Genomic DNA, 17,162 nt, shown 5'->3' on the forward strand with positions numbered 1-17,162 from the left:
GTATAGATTTTGCTTTATTGATAGAGATTTACGGTCAATTTTGTTATATGTATAAATGTTTCTGATGTAACTTTTACTTGATAACTGTTTTGTTATATGTAATTTTGCTAGGTTGAAGTTAAAGCCTTTCTTTTTTGTTTAAACCGAAAAAGGGGAAATGATGGAGGAAGGTCATTGGTTAAAATAAAGAAACTGCTAGGCCCATTGGATAGGCCCACCCATAGGTGGGAGGAGTAAACAGAACAGAATGCCGGGAGGAAGAGGAAGTGAGGTCAGACTCGACAGCTCTCCTCTCCGGAGCAGACGTAGGAGAGACGCCATGCTACCTGCTCCAGGGAAGACGCACACCATGCCCCAGCTCCAACCCAGGATGGACTTAGACTAGAATCTTCTCGGTAAGCGCACCTAGGGGCGCTACACAGATGATTAGAAATGGGCCAGAGCAGTGTTTAAATGAATACAGTGTCTGTGTAATTATTTTGGGGCATAAGCTAGCCGGGCAGGGCAGGCGGCTGGGGTTTTGGGGACATAACCCTGCCGCCGCCTCCCCTTATTACAACAGGTTACCTCATTGGTTTGCATGTCTTGGGAACATGTTATAGCCTTGCTTTTTCTCCAGTGCGTCATGACACTTGCCTTAGATAGTCTGCTCAGCTTTACGGCTAAGGAAAGAGGGCGAACACCAGGTCTTCCAACACAGAGGTGATATTAATGTTAAATGTCCTGAAATCGGTCATCTTGTTCTGGCTGTGAGAGAACTCTTGGGATATTGAAGATGAAGTATTGGGGGTAAATGGTTATCAACTGATTTTCAAAGTCTCAGCCAAAATGCTAACCCAAATAGCAACACCACCTAAATATGAATATGTATAGACTGTTATTATAAAGCACATGAGAGGATGATATTACAGACAATGGAATGTACCATTCTGAGTTCAGATGGAGTGCGCGTGGGATACTTAGGAAGTGTACTGTTTCACTGACAAGATTTTAGACAGAAGAGCAAACAAAACATTGGTCTTAGTTAAAGTTTCTATTGCTTTGACAAACCAGCGCGAACGAAAGCAATCTGTGAAAGGACGGAGTCGTTCCCAACAGCTCTCAGGCCATACCCCATCACTGTAGGAAGTCAGAGCAGGAGCTGAGGCAGAGGCCATAAAGGGATGCTATATACTGGCCTGCTCCCCATGCCCAGCCTGCCTTCTTACAGACCCAGGACCACCCACAGTGGCCTGGGCCCTTCCACACCAATAATTAGTTTAAAATAAGCCCCTCAGACTTGCTCAGAGGCAATCTGATGGAAGCGTTTTCTCAACTGAGGTTCCCTCTTCCTTGTTAAGTCTAGGCTTGTGCAAGTTGCAAAGCAAACAAACAAAAAGAAAAACCGCACAACTAGAGCAATCGCTATGCGGGAGTCCCTTCCAAACGTCGGGAGTACGCAAAGAGAAAAAGAGCAACTCTGCCATGGAGAAGAAGCCGGGCCAGCTCCAGCATCGCTGTGTGTGCCAGGCCCGCACCCCCTGTGATAAATCATGGGTTTCAGGCGCACAGTGCATTGTGTAAGAAGGCCATTTCACCACCATCGTTTGCCCTCTCAGATTCTTAACCCAAATTAAGAAGTGATGTCCACACGGGTTGGGAGCGGGGCTTGGCATAGTGCTTGCCTAATGCCCTAGTCTGCTCTTAGCTGCTGTGAAGAAAAGACTTAGCCAAAGCCAACTTAGGGCAAGAAGGGCTTATTTCACCTTAAAAAAAAAATTACAGGCCATCATCATGAGGAGTAGGGCAGGAACCTGGAGGCAGGAATTGGGCCATCATCATGAGAAGCGGAGGCAGGAACCTGGACGCAGGGGCCACAGAGAAATGCTGCTTACTGGCTTACTTTCTCTGGCTTGTCCAGATGCCTTTCTCACACAGCCCAGGCTCAGCTGCCCACAGTGGTCCCGCCTATAACCAATTAGCAATCAAGAAGATGTACCAGGGCTGGGAGAGATGGATCAGTGGCTGGGAGCCCTGGCTGCCCTCCCAGCGCCCCTGTGGCAGCTCATAGCCATCTGCAACCCCAGTTCCAGGGGCTCAGATGCCCTCTGCTGGCCTCCGGGCTGGCACGTGTGCAAGACACATATGCAGGCAAGCGCTTATACACATAAAACAATAAAGTGAGCTATATCCCACAGACATGCCCACGGACCAATGTGATGGAGTCAGATCCTCAACAGAAGTTCCCTCCCCCAAGTATGTCAAGCTGACAACCAAGGTCAGCCATGACACCCAAGATGCCGAAGTCCTGGGTTAAATCCCAGCCCTGCATAAGACTGAGTGTGTATTACCTGCTTATAACCCTGGCACTTGGGAGGCAGGAGGGTACAGACCTCAGAGTCAGCTTTAGATACACACGGAGCTGCAGGCCAGCCTGGGGTACCGGAGACCCTGCCTCAAAACAACAACAGAATCTTCCAGATCTGATGTGTCCTCCGTGTCCCTCTCTTTAACTGCCCTTCCCAGCTGGGTAGATATGGCCACTTCTTTTTGTTTCGGTCTCAAAAGCGCTGTCCATCTCCAGGGAGGTGAAGTTGACAGGCTCCAGATTTTCTCTAATTTCACGATTCAGAGTCTGTAGGAGGGTTTATGTGTTTGGATGCCACTCAGTCTTCACGTGACATAGAGGGGCCTGCCATTGGATATCTGTAGCACTTAGACACATTTCACGTATACACATGTAAATCCCTGCCACTGAGAATGCAAACAGTGCTGGGACTCCCCCCCCCCCCACACACACACTGGAAACCGCTGCAGAGAGGAGGGCAGGAAAGAACCACTCTAGGCCTGGCGCCCAGAAACCGATTCTTACAAATATTAGCTCATTGCCTCTTACTTGTGGCTTGTCTAATCTCAGCAAAGAATAGTTACGTTGTTGGCATTCTCCTTCCACTTGTCTCTATGACAAACACCCTGGAAAAAAGCAAATTTAGGGAAAAGTTTTTGTTTCAGCTTATAGTTTCAGGATACAGCTCCTCAATGGAGGGAAGGAGGCAGGAACTTAAGCATCCGGTCACCTCACATCCACAGTCAGACTCGCCCATGGTGCATCTTGTTTTTATCTCACTTTCTCCCATCTTACATGGTTCAGCATAAGGAATGGGGCTGCCCTGTTGGGAGAGCTGCTTGTTCACTCCCGGCTACCTAGGCCACAAAATAATCACCCAGAAACTATATTACCTGCAATACTGTTTGGCCAATAGCTTAAGCGTATTTCTAGTTTTTTCTTACATCCTAAACTAACCCATCTCCATCACCTGTGCATCACCACAAGGTTGTGGCTTACTGGCAAAGTTTTGAGGGGCACTAGCTCAGGCATCTGTCTCCTGTGGTGGCTGCATGGCTTCTCTCTGATTCTGCCTACTCTATCTATTTCTTCCAGCCTGGCTATATTCTGTTAAGCCATTAGCCGAAAACAGCTTCTTTATTAACCAATAAAAGCAACACATATTCAGAAGGACCTCCCACACCAATGCCCTGAGTGGGCTGGTCCTCCTGTATCAATTAGCAATCAACTCAAATCCCACACAGACCAACCCACTGGCCATGCTGTCTAGGCAATCCCTTGTTGAACCTCTCTTCCCAGGCAATTTTAGGCTGTGCCAAGCTGCTAGCCAAAGCCAACCACATAGATGGCCTTTGGGTCAAGAGCCCTTTCCCTGCTTCCAATCAGCTCTGATCAAGAGAAAGGGTCATAGGTTCATAACCTCGCTCCTCCTCTCAACAGCTGTGGAAATCAGGGATGTTCTTTGTGATGAGGGCTCACGTGTGAGGCACACCTAATACCTTGAAGTACAGCAGGTTGCTCCGGCATTCAGAACACACACTGACCACTGAAGAGAGAGAATAACCTCAACTTTTTTTTTAATAGTATTTGCTTCTCTGGGTAACTCTGGAATTGACAGTTGATTTTATAATCGATACTTCCCATGTGGTCACTTGTAATCATATTTGATATTGTCACTGTTCCCTGGGACACATATTTTCTAGTCACTAGGAGCTGCCGGAGTGAGATGGGAGTGATTTGGGAATATTTGGTGTGCCCAAACTTATCATGTTGACCCCGTCTTGACCTCCCTAGTACCTCAGACTGGCCTCAGATTCAAGTCTCCTTTGCCTTTGGCCTGGGTGGCCTGGGTGCTGAGCTTCTAGGTGTATGCTACCATGCCCTGCTCCCCAAACTGGAAGGATGGAAAATCTCTCTTGGCCCCGTGAGAGGGAAGAGAAGGGATCAGCAGAGCTCTGAGGAGTGGAAAGGACGGACCTGCTGCTGCTAGCTTTGAAGATGAAGGAGGTTGATGCTGAGGACTGTAAGAATCCTCTGGAAACCCAAAACAGCCTTCAGCTGACTGGCGGCGACCTCAGTCCCATGGCTGAGGGCTAAATCTAACAGACCACACGGTGAGGAGGAAACCTGTCTTCCCTCAGGCCTTAGAAAGGAATGTGGAACATTGTCAGCTTGACATAACTCACCCTGAGCCTGCGCTGACACACAGAGGGTCGTGGATTTCTGTTGTCTTCACACACACATACACTGGAATTCATCTCGTACTGCATACTAGGCATCTAAGTATGTAGCAATGTGTTGTGGGTGTTAGATTTATAGAACAGGTCTCGGCAAGAAGATGAAACTTTCAGAGATTTTAGCCCAGACAAAAGAAGCAGCTGCGAGGAGCCGGTCTAGGGGAAAGAGCATCCCAGCTCAGAGAACAAGTGCAGGTGTGGAACAAGCCCAGAATGTCCCACGTCCAAAAGGCAGTTGGGGTATGTAGAGCCAGGGGAGTAGACATCAAGGCACCAAGAGGGCATGGTTTCCATTGTGTGTGGTGACATCAGACCAGACTCACTCCCCACCTAAGCTCAGATGAAGGTGGCCACCTTGAGCTTTTATCTGTGGAGGAATTAGAGGCTTGGCCCCCTGCCTTCACCACACGCCCAGTGGTTGATTTCAAACACATGTTGCTTGGTTGCTTCAATCGAAAGGTCAACCCCACACCTGTGGCTGACTTACATATCCCTGTATTACCCAGCTCTCAGGAGCTAGTGATGGGACCTGGTAGGTAGGCTTGCCAAACCACTGGCTACATTAAAGGTCAGCATAGGGCCAGCCAAATGGGGCCAAAGGCTTGCCGCAGAGCTTACAAACCTGAGCTCCAGCTGGGGAGATGGCTCAGTGGTTAAGAGCACTAGCTGCGCCTTCAGAGGACCCAGGTTCAATTCCCAGCACCCACATGGAGGTGTGCAACCACCTGTAACTCCAGCTCCAGGGCATCTGATGCCATCTTCTGGCTCCCATGGGCACAGCACACATGATAAACAGCCATAAATGCAGGCAAAATACCCACACATATAACATATTCTTTTAAAAAAGAAACTGGGTTTGTTTCCCAGACCCATGTGGTAGAATGAGAAAACCACAGATTCCTACAGGTTGACCTCTGACCTCCACACATGCACAATGGGCATGTGCAACAGGGAAGGGTTTATTTTGGATCACAGTTAAAAGGGAGAGAGGAGTCACAGTGGTGGGTGGGGACTGGCGCTTGTCAGTGGCATCCATGGTCAGGACGCAGAAATAAACACTCCCCCCTCCCCCTTTTTGTTTAGTCTGGGATCCCAACCCATGGGATGGTGTTGCTCACATGCAGAGTGGTTCCTCTCCCTTCAACAAGTATTCCCCGAAACTCCTTCACACACCCATCAAGAGGTTCTAATCCTGTCATGTTAACAGTGAAGGCGAACCTGCATCTGTGTTCTGGATGGCTTTGTTCTCGTGGAGGAGAACCTGAGAGCATGGCTTGCACGGAGAACACAGCCTGGATGTAATGGGTAAAAAGAACACCTCCACCTGCCTGCTCCTACTTATATCCTAACAGCATATACATACATGCTTATGTGTATGAGTGTGCTTGTGTGTGGGTGAGTGTACATGTATGTGCTTGTGTGCCTGTGCACATGTAAGTGTATGTAAGTGTGCTTGTGTTTGAGTATGGATGTGGACATGTGTGTGTGAGTGTGGATGTGAGTGCTTGTGAGTGCACACGTGTATGTGCTTGTGTGTGAGTGTGGATGTGGACATGTGTGTGTGCGCTTATGTGTGTGAGTGTGCATGTGTGAGTGTGGATGTGAGTGCTTGTGTGTGAGTGTTCTAGTATGCAGCTGTGAATGTATGTGCTTGTATGAGTGCCTGTGTGTGTGCATGTGTGTGTGAGTGGTGTGTGCTTGTATGTACGAGTGTATATATGAGTGTGGGTGAGCATGCTAGTGTGTGTGTGTGGATGAGTATGGATGAGTGTGCTAGTGTGTGTGCTTGTGTGTGTGAGTGTGGATGTATGTGTTTGTGTGTGTGATTGTGCATGTGTGTGTAAGAGTGCTTTGTTTGCGTGTCAATGTAGGCATATGTGTGAGTGTGTTTGTGTGTGTGTAACACTTTGCAAAAGGAAGTGGCAGAGTAAGTGTGGAGTAACAGATCTCAGAGTGACTGTGGACTCTGCCTCCTCCAGTCAGGCTGTGATCACACCGCAAGTGTCTCAAGGTCAAGCAGAGGTGTGAACTTTAACAGAGGTCTCTAAAGGTCATCTTCTTCTTCTTTTGTGTGTGTGTGCATCCATGCATGGTGTGTTCAGTACATGGTATATGCATAAATTCATGTGTGTGTGTGTGTGTGTGTGTGTGTGTGTGTGTGTACACTGTGGAGGTCAGAGGTCGTCATCAAGTGTTTTCCTTTGATATCTCTCCATTTCTGTTTGGGGTTGGGACGTGAACACGAATTCACTGACTTGCCGAGTCTGACTGGCCAAAGACCTTCAGGGAGTCACCTGGTTCCGTTGTCCAGCCCTCAGCACTGGCTGCCGTGTCAGGTTTTTACATGGATCTGGAAATCCAGACTCAGATCCGCATGCCTGCACGGTGGCCTTTTCTGAGCCATCTTTCCAACCATTGTCTCCTTTCTTACCCCCGTCTCAGATTCCGCAGCCTGCCGTCTTCAGACCTCACGTCTGCAGGAGGCAGGTGGTTGCAGGATAAAGGGCAGATGTGCCTGCCACCCTGTCTTCCCCACACTCAGGCTGAGTCTTCTGCGAGGGTGCTCAGGCCGTGGGCCAAGGTGGAAGCCGCAGACGCTCCTTCCCCAGGGTTCTATAAGGTGGAGATCAGAGCCTGGTGCAGCAGGGCTGAGGCTCGGTGAGGCCTCCTCTGCGAGCCAGACTTTGGGTTTCTCATGGGCTGGAAAGGGTGAGGTAGCTCTGAACTCTTCTCATAAACGCTGTCTCATTAGTAAGGGGTCAACCCTCTTGAATTAATTATCTCCCAAAGACACTAGCAACAAATACTTTTGCTTGGGTCAGATTTCCACATAGGAATTTGGGGAAGGGGGGCAAGAATTTAGTCTATAGAGGGGAAAACGGGACTTATTTTTTGGTTGGTTCCTGGGACACTTGGTGTATTAGACAGATCGTACTGGTCTATTAAATATCAGGGGATTTCCACATGTATGTAGCTTATGTGGTACCCCAGAGATACTGTTTAAATTCAAATGTGTTGTTCCAAGACGTCCATCTTCAGAGGAGAAGTTCTGATTATCTAATCCTCCATGCCGTCTAGACAGAGTTGCAGGTGAAGGAACCTACGATCAAGGTCCGGGCTAGACAACCGCATCTTGTCAGAGCAAGCACGGAAGCTGCTTTCTACATAGTCTGTGCGTGTCTGGGCGGATGGAAGCAGGTAGGCCGGGGCCTGGACCACAAACTCTGCCTCCTTACGTCTTGTGTGCAGTGTAGCTAACCCCTCTGCCATTTGGATACTCCAGTGAATTCCACATCACAAACTCTGTCTCCCCCAGCCACCCCTGTAGACTCGTGGAAGCCTCTTGCCTGCCAGTTGGTTCCTCACCAGTTTACTGGGACTGTGGTGGGGGCAGACAGGTGGACCTTAGAGTAGCGGTTTATCAGCTTCGAGAGTGGGAAAGCCGAGCGGCGATTGGTTCCTAGGAGACAGGAGACCTGTGTGAGCGCCTGGTTTGAGTCTCACCAGAGGTTAGTGACCCCTCGGTATTTATGTTTGTAAAGAGGACGACCTTCTGAGAGTAGGGGGCAGGATTAAGTAACACGTGAACACTATGTTGGAGTATCTTCCTGCATGAGTTCAGTGGCCATGAACATGGTGGGAAATGACAAGGTACACGGTGGAGCAGCATTCCCTTTCCCTGCCCCACCCCCACCCCCACCATGAAGCTTCATGGCCCCAGCTTCCTGCTCTCCCCTTTAAGCCTCAGCCACCACTACAGCCTCACCTGACTGTGGCAAACAGTTTTCCTGGTATCTCTCCAGCGACTCAGTTCTCCCCGGGTCAGAGGCTCATGCTGTAGCGGGTCAGTAACTGTCTATCAGGACGTGACTTCACTAGATGGGAGGTCGTTCTGTCTGTTGTGATTAACAGCCCACACCAACTTTCCTTTTTTCTATGGAGAGACCCAAATGGCAACACGGTCAGGGACATCTCAGTTCTACAGGGCTGTCACAAGTTGTAACTATGTTTCCACTGTGTCTCAGCGTTTCTGCTGCTGCCATGAAACACCATGACTTCAAGTGAGGGTGGAGGAGGGTTCATTAGGCGCACACTTCAGCTTTGCTGTCTATCACTGAAGGAAGTCAGGACAGGAACTCAAATGGAGCAGGACCCTGGAGGCAGGAACTGACGCAGAGGCCATGGAGGGTGCTGCTTCCTGGCTTGTTCCTCATGGCTTGCTCAGCCTGCTTTCTCATAGAACCCAGGACCACCTGCCCAGGGATGGCACCACCTGCAATGGGCTGGGCCTCCTCCCTTTGATCACTAAATGAAAAATGCGGCACAGCTGGATCTCAAGGAGGCATATCCTCAGCTGAGGCGCCTTCCTCTGATAACTCTATGGCTTGTGTCAAATGAACACACAAAACCACCCAGGACAGACTGCCTGGTGCCGTGCACTGTGCCCCCGTGTCTGCGCTCTGTGCGCTGGCACCCAGTTCGCGAGCTTCGGGCAAGGGGGCTGGAGGTTAAAATACACAGACATACACAGACAGAGAGACAGCGACAGGGGTCATCCTTGAATTCCCCAAGAATGCCCCCTTTATTGTGTTCAGGGGCAGATTATATAGAGATAGCTACGCCCCAGCCAAACCCACCAGAAACCTGAAGGTCTCGTGCTCAGAGCAGCTGTAGGCACTCAGATCAGGGGATTACAAGAAATTCAGAATCTGGGGTCTCACTGCTCCCAACAGCCTGGTGTTCCTTGTACCCCTGGAGGTCAGGGGTGTGAGGCAGGTCCTCTGCGAAAACAGAGAGGTCAAGGCTGCCCTCGCAGCCTTGGGTACTGATTACGACAAATGGCGTTCACGTTTCTGGAACAGAAAGAGATGCTCTGTGTGCTGTCACCTGCCCATGTCCCTTGCTCTGTGCTGAGCGATGCTGGGAACAAATAATATGGACTAAGTCTTTAAAGCCACACCTTCTCGCCTGGCAGAGAATAGTAACCACTTCTGTTGCTGTTTGAGACAGGGTCTCACTGTGTGGCCCTGGCTGGGCTAGAGGTCCCTAATTAGACAAGGCTGCCCTCAAGCTCACAGAGATCCTCCTGCCTTTGCCTCTGCCTCTGCCTCCTGGGTGCTGGAATTAAAGATGCGGGCCATGATGCCGGGCTTAATAATGATTTCTTATTGCTGACTATTTAGGGGCAGGGTGTAGTAAGGAGAGGGCCGCTTGTTGGTTCCCAGTCGCCTGGCTAGCTTAGACCTGAAATAATCACACAGAAGCTGTATTAATTAAATCATTGCTGGGACCATTAGGTCTAGCTTCTTATTGGCTTACTCTTATATTAATTTAACCCATTTCTATTAATCTGCATATTGCCACATGGCTGTGGTTTACTGGGTAATGTTCCCAGCATCTATCTCCAGCGGTTCCATGGCTTCTTTCTCATTCCGCCCTTCTTTCTCCCAGCATACAGCCTACCTTTCCCTGCCAAGTTTTGTTCTTCCCTGCCATAGGCTCAAAGCAGTTCTTTATTCATTAACCAATAAAAGCAACACACAGACAGAAGGCCCTCCCACAGCAGCAGGGTACAAGAATAAGGAGTGCACAGAAAGGGGCTTCCTACAGTTGCACCTCTCAAGCCTGTGAGACCCAGTATCCCCTTTATATAACAACTACAACAGAGAAATCCATAGAAAATGAATTCTGCAATATATAATTTAAAAATATATAGCCCTTTAAATATGGAGGAAAGGGGCTGGGATTTGGCTCCATGGTGGACACGAGGCCTTAGGTTGTATCCCTAGAACTTCACAAAAAGCAGAAAGCTAGGCCAGGCCTGGTGTCAAGTTGGAAGCATAGGCCCCTGCCCCTCGCATCTATCCCAGCCCCCCCCCCCCCCCCCGCCTGGTCTGGACTCCAAATCCCAGCAGGCCAGATCCTGACCCCTCCCTGGGGGTGGGGTCAGGACCACTTTCCCCAGAGTATTAAAGTGATTCCCCCAAAAGAGGAACACGGGGTTGGTGGGGCTTCCTGGTTTCCCCCCTCAGGACCACCTGAGAGGGCAGAACTCCCATTAAACCTGGGTATTTCTTAATTTGGCTTGTTTTGATTTGGCTTGATTGGGAATTTTGCGTCGGCAGGGAACTCGCGTTAGGAAATATTCCTAACACCTGGTGATGCAGGATTGTCGTCTTCTATCTAGGAGATTGAGGCAGGACTTCAGGCCCTGCCTGGGCTGGAGTGAGTTCAAGGTCAACCTGAGCAGCTCAGTGAGATCCTGCCTCAAAAATAAAGCCCAAGAAGCGTGGGAATGCAGCTCTGAGGGGAGCACTCGCGAAGCTTCTGGTCTTCCCAGTTACATCTTCCCAGCGTCACAGACTAAAACAAACAGAAAAGCAAAAAGAAACCACAGATGAAAAAGAAATAAGAGGTCAGAAAGAGATCTAAATTCAGAAGTGAACAGACGCAGGGCGGTGGCCGCACCTTTAATCCCAGCACTCGGGAGGCAGAGGCAAGAGATCTATGAGTTTGAGGCCAGCCTGGTAAACAAAGCGAGTTCTAGGGCATCCAGGGCTGCACAGAGAAACCCTGCCTTGAAAACAAAAACAAGAAAAACAAAAAAGCAACAGAATGTTAACACAAACCCCAACGATATTCTCCAAAGGTGACAATGAGAACGTGCTGGAGTTTGACAGACCCAGAAACCTCACCGATTCCTCTTGACGGTTGCTGCTCCGGCTGAGAACTAGAAGAGCTTGCAGACATGTCTGCTGACTGCCTCTAGGAACCCAGAGCTTGAGCTAACCCGACTGAGTCCATCCACAGAAGTGTCAAAGACACTTACCAGCTCACCTGGCATAGTGGAACACACTGGGAATGTCAGCACTCGGGCTGAGGCAGGAGAGTAACCACAGACCTGAACCTACCCAGAATACAGAATACATTCTCCCCAAATCCCAGGACGGGGGATGCACTGGTGGAGGAGTGGCTTTGAGCACGTGATGTCTAATGGCCTGACAGAGCAGTGCTCTCTCCTCAGCTCCTCACTGCGTCCTGAACTTTTCGGTTTTTTAAAAGCATGCTAAGAACACTTCATGCTTACACAGGGAGTAGAGGGAGCTTTAAACGTTGGAAGAGACTTATGATAATAATTTTTCTCTTCCTTTTTTGAGGCAGGGTCCCATGTAGCCCAGGCTGGCCTTCGATTCCTGATTCCTCTTGAGTGCTGAGATAATAGGCAATTGCCGCCTACGCAGACGATAATTCTTCATTGTGGGGTCTCGTCCATGTACCAAGTTTAACATACCTGCTCCTCCGTGTTGTTAAATCAATCATAGTTCTGATTGGCAATTGTTGTATACATACATTTGTAGAGTGATATGATATTTTGTGGCATGTGAATAAGGAGGAATGATGATTGTAACGTTGCCATCACCTAATAACTTATGCACTGCCCTATGACATCACGCTTTACACTGAGACTTCTGCTTAGCTCTGCTGCCCTGCTGGGCTCTGGACGGCAGGACCAACCCTGCTGTCCAGCTCGTACTGGGCACCCAAACTGGTACCTTTTACCCCGCTCCACTCTGCTTCCTCCCAGCCGCCATCCAAGTCTGTATTTCTGAGCTAGACCACACACACACACACACACACACACACACACACACACACACACACACGCACACACACACTTCCTAAATAAGAATATGAACTGTTTGCCTTTCTGTGTCTCTGTAGGCCCATATTTCATACAAGATATTTACAGCCAAGTTCTCTGGCCATGCTTGGTTTCCAAGGCAGTCACTATCCTGCCCGACAAGCTGTGGCTACCTAACAAAGGCCCCAGGATGGGCTGTCCTTCTCTTTGTTATTATGTAGATCGCCTGGGGAGAGGTGTGGATTCCAAGCTGGTGAGCGAGTTGCGGGTGTGACGGTACTCCCGGAAAGAGAATATTAATGAGCTCCCGCCTTGGTTTATCGGGGAAATAAAAGGTGTTTGAATAATAAACACGGGTGATCTTCAGGAATGAATGGAGCCTGAGATTCCCTTTCGGTATTGCTGTGTGAACTGTGTCTCATTTTTTTCCTCCGCACCGGTCCAGTTAGGGAAAAGTAGTTTTATGTTAGGGCATCGGCCGCCAACATGTCTGGATGATGAAGATGATTTAGTATAATGCCTTTCAAACTCATTTGTGTTCTAGAGCAGAGTGATAGGCCATCGTGTGTGAGAGTATGAGTGTGGACACACGTGTGTGTGTGCGGCGTGATTCCACACGTCTGGTGTGAAAAGTGTTGCAGTGGGCCTGAGTGTGGCTATCCTTTTGGTACAACCATGTCCGGTTTTTGGCGTTTACAGTGCTGGGTTAGATCCCTGTTGCTTTCCAGAAGGGCGGTTCCGATTTACAGACTCACCAATGGTGCGCAAGGATTCCTCTCTCCACTCATGCTTACTTTTGTCTTCTTTCTGCTACGTGAGGTGATGTCTTTAGTTTGCCAATACAGAGCGTTCTCTTCTCATCAATCTGAGGCTGTTTGCCTCAGATGTGAGGTTTGAAAATCAAGTCCTTGGCCCGCTTTAGGAATCGTATTGCCGTTTTCTTGTCACGCGTCTCTCCCCGCTCCCCCAACCCCATTAAAGGGAAATAACGTCTCCAGCCGTTGCGGCTGCCAAAGACAGCGCTGGGAATTTTCTCACGTCCCCTAGTGGGTGGAACTGCTCTAGCTGAGCGTATTCACGTGGAGAGAAAGACGCTCTGTATTAAGTCTTGTCAAAGAGTCTGGATTCAGAAGGCCAGTTTTTGATGCACTGTTTCATCGAACTTTAATCTACGTTTTGTAAGATTCTTATCTGGGAAACTTAGTTGGAGCGCGTGAGTCCAATATTCCACGCTGTCTTTGAGAACGCTCAAGTAGCAGGTGATGCTGCTCCCTGTGCGAGCTCTGTGAATATAACCGCTCTGATGGTTAATATTTTCATCTAAGCAGTCTCTAGGAGACAAAACTGGTGCGTCTATAAGGGAGTTTCTGGATTGGGTTAGCGGGGTGGAAAGACCCACTTCAGCTGTAGGAAGTTAAGGTTACCAGGCCTAGAGACAGCCAACCTGGTGCCTGCCTGGCGTCAGAGGTCCTGATCATGCCTAGCTAATGGGGCGACCGTGCGATGCTAACCAATCAGGATGCAGCCTGGGTGCTGGGAGGCGGGTCTATGAGACTCTGCTGCCTCTCTTTGATGCTACGTCACTGATGCCACGCCTTCTCACGCCCACCCGGGAGGGTGCTGTTAGAACCCAGCTAAGCTCAACCACGGGCAACAATGTGTCGTGGACTGGGCCCTAGACTGGACGAAGAAGGAGAAAGTGAGCTGAGCACATCTCTCTTTGCTTCCTGCCTCAAGTGCCATGCAGCACCTATCCTGACACCATGCCCTCCCCACCATGACAGGCTCTACCCTCAAACCACAAACAAAAGCAAACCCTCCCTTCCATATTAGCCCTTTCCAGGCGTTATGTCACGGCCACCAGAGAAGTCACGGGTACACCCGCCTTTGCGCACATTCTTCTGTGACATTCTGATTCTTCAGTGCTCCGTGCCAGCCTGGGTCTGCCCTGCTCAACCTGGCGGAAACAGAAGTGTTTCCTCTCGATTACCTCGGTGGCATGGTTTGTTCACTTCGGTTAAATTCGTAGTAGGTAAAAATCACAAGACCATACTGAAAGACTAAATCTAAGAAGATCCCACCAATGTCACTTTGCGGCCTCGGAGAAAACCTGTGACACGTTAGTTAATGAAACATGCCCACTGCTATTCTGCATTGGCAAAAGACCGACCTAAGTCGTCGAAGGAAGCCGACCATCCTTTTTCAAAAACAACACAACACTGAGGAGAATTCCTGCAACCTTCCTGTGAGGCCTTTGCTCAGGCGCATTCGTTCACCAGGCTTTGTAGCCAGGGCCGGTGACTGGCGGTAGCTGCTGCCCCCTAGTGTAAGGTTACTGGCTACTGCAGGCCCTGAGTTCTTTTTATTTTATTTTATTTTTTTTAGGTTATTTTTTATTTTTAATTTAATTTATTTATTTATTAAGGATTTCTGCCTCCTCCCCGCAACCGCCTCCCATTTCCCTCCCCCTCCCCCGATCAAGTCTCCCTCCCTCATCTGCTCGAACAGCAATCAGGGATCCCTGACCTATGGGAAGCCCAAGGACCGCCCACCTCTATCCAGGTCTCCTAAGGTGAGCATCCAAACTGCCTAGGCTTCCCCAAAGCCAGTACATGCAGTAGGTCTGATCTCCAAAATATATAAAGAAATCAAGAAACTAGACCGTAAAAGGCTAATCAATCCAATTATAAAATGGGACACTGAGCTGAACAGAGAATTCTCAACAGAAGAACTTCAAATGGCCAAAAGACACTTAAGGTCATGCTCAACTTCCCTAGCGATCAGGGAAATGCAAATCAAGACAACTTTAAGATACCATCTTACACCTGTCAGAATGGCTAAAATAAAAAACACCAATGATAGCCTTTGCTGGAGAGGTTGTGGAGAAAGGGGTACACTCACCCATTGCTGGTGGGAATGCAAACTTGTGCAACCACTCTGGAAAGCAGTGTTTCGGTTTCTCAGGAAATTCGGGATCAACCTACCCCTGGTTCCAGCAATACCACTCTTGGGAATATACCCAAGAGAGGCCCTATCATACAACAAAAGTATATGCTCAACTATGTTCATGGCAGCATTGTTTGTAATAGCCAGAACCTGGAAACAACCTAGATGCCCTTCAACGGAAGAATGGATGAAGAAAGTATGGAATATATACATATTAGAGTATTACTCAGCAGGCCCTGAGTTCTTGACTCACCCAAGGAGCCTTCCTGATAAAAGAATGGGAAATAGGGGAGATAATAAAAATGATTGAGACATTTGCAACGTTAGTCTTTCAGAATGGGTCACAAGGGGGGGGGGTCAGAAGGACCATACTGCAGAAGGAAGATAGCTATTCACAGGCCTTTAAAACAGCCACGCAGGTTAACAGGGGTGGTTACCTGTCTTCAGGGATGAGTGCCAAAGCCCTGGGGAGGAAATGACTGCTCAGGGTTACGTCCTGGCAGAAGTCAATCTAGACCCGGGGGTCATTCGCAGCTCAGCTTTATCCGTCTCATTTTCTTTAGCCTTTTTCATGGGTGTGTGCGCGCACACGTGTGTGTGGTGTGTGCGTGTGCACCTTTGTGTGTGAATGTTTGTTGTGGACACGTGTGTGTGTGGGCCTGTGTGTGTGTGAGCCCCTGTGTGTGTTCGTGTGTGTGTGTGTGTGTGTATGTGTGTGTGTGCGTGTGTGCACAGGTAGGTTCCTGTTGAGGTCCAACATTTCTCTCAGAGGTACTAAGTAAAGCAGACTTGGGGTACAGATTCAGAAAGAAGAAAAAGCAGGATGGCAGGCAACACATTGGCTACAGTAAGGGTTTCTGAAGATACGTAGAGTGAAATTGGAATATTTATATCCACAGCAGAACTTCTCCCAATATGGTTCTTGGTGTAAATTTAAAAAAAAAATTAAGTGAACTTTAGAGCATGAAGACAGCTCTTAAGCTTTAAGATAAGCCGTGGAAACTGTCCTCCTGGACATGCGGAGACAGCCTGCACCCCGACAAGCCAGGCTCAGCTGTGGAAACTGCTCCTGCACCCTGACAAGCCAGGCTCAGCTGTGGGAACTGTGCTCCTGCCTGTACCCCGACAAGCCAGGCTCAGCTGTGGAAACTGTGGACAGCCTGCACCCCGACAAGCCAGGCTCAGCTGTGGAAACTGCTCCTGCACCCCGACAAACCAGGCTCAGCTGTGGAAACTGTGCTCCTGCACCCCGACAAGCCCCTGTACCCCGGCAAGCCAGGTTCAGCTGTTGGTTCTCAGTGAGCCAGTTAAAACAGTCAAGTTAGTTGTGAAAATCAGGAAAAGCATGTGCCCATGTGGCGCGGTGGGAAGGGGCGTTCAGTGGCTCCCTTCCCAAGCCCATTTTCAGGGTCTTGATTTGAGGTTGAGTTTTAAGCAGAGGCGCAGGGTTGTGCCCATACAAGCAGCTCTGGCCAAGGTGTGGTGCCGCCACTTCTGACCCATCATTCTCTTCTCTGTAAGGCAGTCGAACCAATTGTGAATCTTCTTTTCTGAAAAGTATCCCCTCCAGATGGCCCAGCGTCTAGTCTTTCTCTTCTCCCAGCTTGAGAATCCTGGGGGAATTCTAATTTCTTGGGGTCCACTGATTCTGTAGTCTGGTAGACAAAGCAAAGGACACAAGTGTGCCTTTAGAATAACTTCAGCCCCCCCCCCCCCAGACTGGCTACAAACACAGTTAATATTTACCAGCCACAAGATTGAACGCTTGGTCCCATGAAGGCTGAAGGGGTACCCACCCAAACTTGGGGACTTCTAGGTTCAAACAGTCAAAATAGAGCCTTCCTGCAGAGGGCATCAGATGACCAGGTAGTGACAATCTGTGGCCAGCCCTGCAATGGAAAGTCCTGCAGAGGGCATCAGATGGCCAGGCAGTGACACCCTGTGGTCCTGCAGTGGGAAATCCGGGGAAGGAGCTCTATTGAATAGACTCAACTGTGGCAGTTGAAGATCA

The sequence above is a fragment of the Microtus pennsylvanicus genome, chromosome 8, assembly GCF_037038515.1.
Source record: "Microtus pennsylvanicus isolate mMicPen1 chromosome 8, mMicPen1.hap1, whole genome shotgun sequence".
NCBI lineage: Eukaryota > Metazoa > Chordata > Mammalia > Rodentia > Cricetidae > Microtus > Microtus pennsylvanicus.